Raw genomic sequence first — 8452 nt, 5'->3', positions numbered from 1 at the left:
CCCTTCAACCCAAAGTCTGGGATTCTATAATTCAATGATCATTTCAAAATCAAATTAGAACACTGTTACCAGAGCTGTTGGTTTCCAAAGCGAATCCTGGCTGCAGCTCCAAGTTACTGGACATTTTGGCCTTGGTGATGCTATTCCTGGGGCCACAACTTTGGTTTTATCTCAAAAACCTGCTGTTTGTTCTAGACTTAAACAATAAAACACAGCAGCAAAGACCTTTCAGTGCTTTAGAACATTGATATTTACACGTATAATTTGTGCACTAATAGCTCTCAGCCTTCTTATTTGGAGAGAAGTCAAAGTCTACATCACTTGATAACCCAGTTCTCAATAGATTTGCTATTTGATCACCTTTTCTGTCTTTAAATGTCAAAAAGATAATTCTATTTCTGTTGGCAAGTACTAATTTCCTACATCCCATCCCAAATTTCGATTTCATTCCACCAATTTAAGGACAAATTTCATCTCCCTATAAGAAATTTGGAACAGTCATATTCGTTTGACAGCTTAATATGTTATTTTGGGAACTTTGCCGCGCGGAGCTGAGTTTGCTCATGCCTTGGAGATTGTGTGCCTTCACACAGAGGGTGTGCAACTGCCCTCTGTAACTCAGAATAAACCCATGGCACAACCATGCGCCTTCATGCACATCTAAAAATACCATTTGCACACATATGTCTTCCAGCTTTCTTTTCCCCCCACTTCTCGAACATCATAAATCCCTGTTCTGCTAACACTGCTTGCTTCCCACTTTCCTCAGCCATCCCAGCTCCCTCTGATCAACTTGGTTTCCTTCCAGTTCCTCTACAAGAAGAAAGAGCCTGCTCAGGGAAGAACTCAGAGGAAATCTCCTTGTCAGAACTCACAGATATGATGAAATGCAGGCGGCGTGCACAAGCCATGGAGTTTTTGCAGAATCATAGAATCCCAGACTGGTTGGTGTTGGAAGGGAGCTTAAAGCTCATCCAGCTCCAACCCCTGCCACGGGCAGGGACACCTTCCACTAGAGCAGGTTGCTCCAAGCCCCTGTGTCCAACCTGGCCTTGAACACTGCCAGGGATGGGGCAGCCACAGCTTCTCTGGGCACCCTGTGCCAGCGCCTCAGCACCCTCACAGGGAAGAGCTTCTGCCTGAGAGCTCATCTCAATCTCCCCTCTGGCAGGTTAAAGCCATTCCCCTTGGCCTGTCCCTACAGGCCCTTGCCCAAAGCCCCTCTCCAGGTTTCCTGGAGCCCCTTTAGGCACTGGAGCTGCTCTAAGGTCTCCCCTTCAGGAGCCTTCTCTTCTCCAGGCTGCCCCGGCCCAGCTCTCTCAGCCTGGCTCCAGAGCAGAGCTGCTCCAGCCCTCGCAGCAGCTCCGGGGCCTCCTCTGGCCTCGCTCCAGCAGCTCCACGTCCCTCTTGTGCTGTTGCCCCAGAGCTGGATCAGGACTGCAGGGGGGGTCTCCCCAGAGCACAGCAGAGGGGCAGGATCCCCTCCCTGACCTGCTGCTCACGCTCTGGGGGTGCATCCAGCACACGGGGGGGTTCTGGGCTCAAGCGCACACTGGAGCTGGGTACTGGGGATCTTCTCCTCACCCAACACCCCCAAGTCCTTTTCCTCAGGGCTGCTCCATCCAGTCTCCCCCAGCCTGTGTTTGTGCTTGGAAATATCATCTGGTTCCTGCTCCTTGTCAGCCCGGAGCTGTGTTGCCAGCAGCCGTGCAGCAGCCAGGACGGAGCACAGGCTGCCTGAAGCAGGAACCCTTTGTGCCTGCGAGGTGTGAGCCCTGCTGGCAGGCAGCGAGGCAGATGTCTGGGAAGTTCCCTTCATTTGCTGCAAAGAATTTACAAATCCACGATCTTTTCAGAACAATCCACCACTGCAAATTGCCAGTTTCTCCTATTAGACACGAGCACTACACTCACAAGGTGCCCTGTTTCTTCTGCCCTGGTGCTCACCGTTAGCAAAAGGTTTCTTCCCTCAACCCTCCCTGATGTTTCTGTTCTGATTCACCCTGCTTACAACTGAGAGAATGATACCAAAAGCTATAATTAGAAAGAAAGAGTCAAAACATCTCAGAGTAGCAGATTCCTGGATGCTGTGTACAATACCTGGGGGACTTGTTGAAGCAAAATTGTGCTTCAGGTAAGCAAAAAGACAAAGCCCAAATTATTTTACGCTGGCATGGAGCGTTCTTGTGCCGCAGCAGGGTTGCCTCAGCCCAGAGAGCAGAGATTACGTCTGGTTAGTTAGTGCTGTGTAAGTGCAGATCTTACCCTTATGTAATTCTCTTTACCCTGGTAACTACTCGCTCTCAGGCAGAGTGCTGCCTCCCATTAGGCAATTCATCCCCGGCTTACCCAGGAGCAGAGCTGTGTGTGCTCACCAGATGGTTATTCTTCACTAGCTGAACTCTGAATATGCAGAACTCCCTCCTCGCACCGGCTCCTCAAATCCTGTTCTTGCCTTTGCTTTATTCAGTGTTTTGAGGCTTTTCATGATGAAGGAAGATTTGCAACTGAGCTGATAAAGGGCGAAAGATAGAAATGCACAGAATTCCGACGGCAGCACAGCTTTTGAAGCTATTGAGAACAGGATATTTTAAATGGTTGACTGATTTGTTACCGTTTTTCCATCCTCTCTCTGAGTCAGCCTCAGCCTTCACACCCAGTAAATCTCACACTTGTGGCTTTTTTCCCCATCTTACTTTGAAACATAAAAATGTTCAGCTACAGCTAGATCACTGTTCCCCCCGTCCAGATGAGGATGAAGCCAGAGAAGGCGCAATGCCCCCACCAAATCCATTCTTCCCTGCCACGGCTGTCGGGTGGAAGAGCTTCTGCCTCAGAGCTCATCTCAGTCTCCCCTCTGGCAGGTTAAAGCCATCCCCTTGGCCTGTCCCTACAGGCCCTTGTCCAAAGCCCCTCTCCAGGTTTCCTGGAGCCCCTTTAGGCACTGGAGCTGCTCTAAGGTCTCCCCTTCAGGAGCCTTCTCTTCTCCAGGCTGCCCCAGCCCAGCTCTCTCAGCCTGGCTCCAGAGCAGAGCTGCTCCAGCCCTCGCAGCAGCTCCGGGGCCTCCTCTGGCCTCGCTCCAGCAGCTCCACGTCCCTCTTGTGCTGTTGCCCCAGAGCTGGATCAGGACTGCAGGGGGGGTCTCCCCAGAGCGCAGCAGAGGGGGACAATCCCCTCCCTGACCTGCTGCTCACGCTCTGGGGGTGCAGCCCAGCACACGGGGGGGTTCTGGGCTCAAGCGCACACTGGAGCTGGGTCATGGGGAGCTTCTCCTCACCCAACACCCCCAAGTCCTTCTCCTCAGGGCTGCTCTCCAGTATAGAGACAGGAAATAGCTAGGAAAGGGAGGGAGTAAATAAAACATGGCTAGGAAAACCTCTGCAGAAATACAACAAAAGTGTGTACTGAGTTGTTATCACCTCAATCACTTTGAAATGTATTTCAATAGCAAAAAGGTTAAAAGCAGGGAGCACTTATACTGAAAGCTTCAACATCACCCTATTTTTCGTGCTTTCTCTCTGGTTCCACAGCAAGCAGAGGAAAAGGGGTGAAGGAGTAAATTCATCAGGATGGGGCTTTCCAACTGAAGGGATGAGCCATATGGTTTGGAATCTTAGAATCTTCCCTCAGTTGGGCAGACGCTGAGTAGGTGAAGGAATCTGTGCTGGATGGCCAACAGAGAAGCAACAGACATGGAATAAAATGGGAAACTGGGAAGTGATGGGGTGGCTGCGGTCCAGTGTGGATCTGGAGACTCGGGGAAGCTGCAGGAGCTGCCCATCCCAGATGGTGAGCACAGCGTGGCTGCTGCCGCCGCTGTGAGCATGCTTCAGTAGGTTTGTCACAGCAAAAGAATGTGGGGGGAGGAAGAAGAGGAGAAAAAGGGGGAGAGAATTAAGGCAAATGTGAAACAGAGTATTAAAAACAAAGGGGAAAGGAAAATAAAACGGGAAAATGCAAAGAGCTCTGTGAATGGGCTCTTGAAGAAGGTCATGAGGGAGGACAGTGACAAGTAACAATGCAGCTATAAAAGGAACCAGCAGCCTGAGTCTCTTTAGGGCCATCTAAGACATTTGTGAAGACTTGAGACAAAAGCTCATGAGAAAAATGGACTAAAATCCATAAACTAATTGCTGTATGGAAATGTCAGGCCTAAAGAGGCTGGATTCCTCAGAGCAATGGCCAGCATCTCTCTTGCCCTCAACAATGACAAAGTACTACCAAACACTGGGATCCCTCCAAAACTAGATGAGCTCTGAGGCAGAAGCTCTTCCCTGTGAGGGTGCTGAGGCGCTGACACAGGGTGCCCAGAGAAGCTGTGGCTGCCCCATCCCTGGCAGTGTTCAAGGCCAGGTTGGACACAGGGGCTTGGAGCAACCTGCTCTAGTGGAAGGTGTCCCTGCCCGTGGAACTGGATGAGCTTTAAGCTCCCTTCCAACACAAACCAGTCTGGGATCCTATGATGCTGTGAAGATGCTCCTGGCAGCAGAAAAAGGAGTGTTGAAAGAACTGTGGGGTAACACTGACTCCTCCAATGCTGCTGAGGCTAAATATAAACAGTGCATTACACAACCCCTGGGTTGATGCCTGGGTTAGGTAGCTCCCTCCTCCTAGGACTGGCTTCTGTGAGCCCCACTGCTGACATTCCCAAACATCATACATACTAAACTCAGTGGCCGTAGGCTTGGCTGTGAAGCTGAGAGGCAACAACTCAAGCGTGCTTCTGCTTTAGGTGAGCAGTATCATCAGGTGGGATTAATATATCCCAAATCCAAGCCACAGGTAGCAGCCAGTAGTGGTTGGAGAGAGTGAAAAGGACATTTATTGTAAGGAAGGGTCTGCAGGAGTGTCCAAGGCAACAGAGAAGGGATGTTCTGTGTTGGGTTTACAGAACACAGCACATCATGCCCAGCATAATCAGTGCCAGCTAATCAGATTATTTGATGAGCGAGAGGGAGCAAAATCTATCTTCCAGTTGACGTAATCCACTGATAGACCGCTTAAGGATGCTGGATCTATTCATTCTGTGTCTCAGAAGCCTTCCCCTTACCTGTTCATTGAGAGTGACCCTTTTAATGAGCAAATCTAGGGTTAAACACATACTGAAACCCAGAAGATAGACCAGGTAAGAGCGAGGCCCCGTGGGAGTGCAGCTAATGGAGCAGTGCCAGTTGCCACACTACCGGTTCAGCGGGATGGTGAAACACCAGCATAGTGTAGTGCTGTTAGTGCACACCTTGTGAGGCTGGTAGCTGAGGAAGCTCAGGGATACAAGAGTCTGGAATTGAACTATGGAAAGGATGGGTTTGTGGGAAATCCCAGATTTTGGAAGAGAATAGATCATTATATTAACTCACACCTCACCTGGGCCATAAATTCTTGTTGCTTTAATACCATTGCCTTACTTTAGAGATACATCCTGCAAAAATCTATACCTTCTCCCAGCATTTCTCATCACAAATAGGCAGCTTCGACAACTGGATGACAAGCAGCTTTCAATCTTATTCCTACTTTTAATCTTACAGAAAGCCATTTGGCAGGAGACCTCCTGATGCTGGGCCTTATTTACAGATGGAACAAGGAGCAAATACACCAGGGAAACAGAAAAATAAATCATTTTCAAAACAGATTACTTTCCTGGAAGGACAGTTCTTGGCTTTTATTCCTAACTTTAAAAGAATGTCGTAATTATACATCGAGCAGCTCTGGTTTACTTGCATCAGGCACCACAGAAGCTGCTGTGCCTCCCTTTCGTGTATGTTGTGCTAAAATGATGGCTAGAAACAGAATAAAGTCATTGCACTGGAACATTGTGTAGGATCACTGTCTCCCTCCCATTGCACAAAGCAAGGCTGCAGCAAAGCTAAGGCATTTATCGAGCAGCAGGAGGTCATTAGCTTGTTGTCAGTACTCTTGCCCATTGATAGCTCTTATGAGGCTATCTAGTAGGTAAGCAGCGTTATAAATAGTCATCTTGCAGCACGCATTTCTGCTTTCATATAGAAAAGATGTTTGTGGTCTCCCAAATAACCCTGTGAAATAGAGAATTTGTGGTTCAGGAACGTGTTGCTTCAGTATTCCAACCACATGTCTCAACTATTTGTGAGTTACCCTTTTTGTGAGGGTTATGTCTGAGCTCTGGAGAGGTTAAATTCACAGGGGGTTAACACAAAAGGACAATTTAAAGTATATATTGGTATCGTGTACAGCTGGAATTGCTTAAATATTATGGCAAGTCAGATCTTCCATAGAGGTCAGAGTAAGGAATGAGTATTAGAGAATTCAGAGGTCTATTTAACTGAGGAGTAAACCCCTGTCTCAAGGATTGATGTCATAAGCCAGCCAGATCCCTGCATAATCATTTGTCTGTACATCTCATTACTGGCCAGGCAAAACAGAAGCGGGGAGGGTGAACTATTGACTTAATGCTTCCCCGATGTAATTTAGGCTAATCAATAAAAGCAATTTTACAGAATTATGCAAAATGTTGAGCTCCTGCTGGAACAATTGAGAACTGGTGGAGCTGCTGGGTCTGGGGAAGGAAGGTCACGTTCGTCTGCTGAGATTGAACCTTTACAAACAAAGAATCACAGAATCACAGAATTGTTTGGGTTGGAAAGCACCTTAAGATCATCCAGTTCCAACCCCCTGCCACGGGCAGGGACACCTTCCACTAGAGCAGGTTGCTCCAAGCCCCTGTGTCCAACCTGGCCTTGAACACTGCCAGGGATGGGGCAGCCACAGCTTCTCTGGGCACCCTGTGCCAGCGCCTCAGCACCCTCACAGGGAAGAAATTCTTCCTTAGATCCAACCTGAACTTCCCCTGTTTCAATTTGAACCCATCACCCTTGTCCTATCACTACAGTCCCTGATGAAGGTCCCTCTCCAGCATCCTTGTAGCCCCCTTCAGACACTGGAAGCTGCTCTGAGGTCTCCACGCAGCTTCTCTTCTCCAGGCTGAACAGCCCCAATGTTCTCAGCCTGTCTTCATACGGGAGGTGCTCCAGCCCCTGATCATCCTCGTGGCCTCCTCTGGACTTGCTCCAGCAGCTCCATGTCCTTCTCGTGTGGAGCACACCAGAGCTGCACACAGTGCTGCAAGTGGGGTCTCACAAAACATCAGAATCCTTGACCAGGGGCATTCACATGCTGCTCTCCCTTGGGCATTGCACTGCTCTTCTTGTGATGCCAGAGGTTTCATGGAGCCCAGTTTTCCCAAGACTTCCCACCATATATCTCTCTGTCAAGTCAATTTTTCCCAGTGAGAACAAACAGCCACTGGAATCATCTCCCCAGGGAAGTGGTGGATTCCACAATGTTGGACACTGTTAAGATTTGACTGGACAGGGCGCTGGGACATCTAGTCTAGGTCATGCTTTGCCTAAGAAGATTGGACCAGATGATCCTTGAGGTCCCTTCCAGCCTGGGATTCTATGGTTCTGTGGTTTAGCTGCTACCATCAAGGGCCCTGGGCAAACACCCAAGACCCGGTGAGAAATTTCAGATCTGGACCTTTGCCCACAAGCCGTATTTGATCAATGTTGAAAAATCCCATTACACTGAGTATATTAGTAGTATTTACTACACGACCGAGGTAGGCAGAATCCAGGCTACACATGTCAGCAGCAGCAGAAGGCTGTTCAGATGAAGGTGACTGTTACTTGCATCAGATTAGGAAGCTTATTTCTCAAATGGAGCAAAACTCTGTTTGGATTAGTGCTTTCCTATCACTCCTTAGAAGCAAGAGAAGCTCTGCCATTTCATTTTGGTGCTGTTTCTCTTATCTCACCATCCTGGCTTCGAATTTGCCACTCTCTTATCCCAAATATACTTCTTGCCCTGATAGTTCAGCCCTGAGGAGGCTTCACGTTGTTCTCAGGCACCCAGTGAAGAGGTCAAGTGGAGCTGGTCTTCCCTCCAAGCACACATCTCCAGAGCTGATCCACATCCATTTCTTGGCTCTCTTCCTCCTGCCTCAGAGAATATTCCAAATAAGTTCTCAGTGGAGTATGGCTCTGAATGAAAATAGCTTCATCTTATTTCAGTTTGATAACCCCCTGGGAAAAGTCCCTTGGACTTTGACTTCCCTTTAGAGCTGTTGACGGCCTCAGCATACGGTCCTGTTAGATTGTCTCAGTTCAACACTGTTAAATCACAGCTCTGTCAGCTCTCAGGATTTTAATGTTTTCTTTGGAATATTTGCTTTCTGTCCTGGACCTCCTGCCTCTGGAGTCAAGTGATGCACTGAGACTCTGAGGTTTTCGTTTCAAAGCAGATTATAAACCTCAAGGCGGTGAAGAAGAGCATAACATAGAGGCTAACTCAAACCTTGGTGCAATCTGAAGGTTCTGAAACTAGAAGTTAAGACATAAAAAGAACCATAAATATTGGTTCCTAAACCTCATTATTTAAAATATATATTTCAGATATTCTCAAGAATGATAAAATGGGG

This window comes from Strigops habroptila, chromosome 5 (assembly GCF_004027225.2).
Source record: "Strigops habroptila isolate Jane chromosome 5, bStrHab1.2.pri, whole genome shotgun sequence".
In the NCBI taxonomy this organism is placed as follows: Eukaryota; Metazoa; Chordata; class Aves; order Psittaciformes; family Psittacidae; genus Strigops; species Strigops habroptila.
This window is presented reverse-complemented; position numbering follows the sequence as displayed.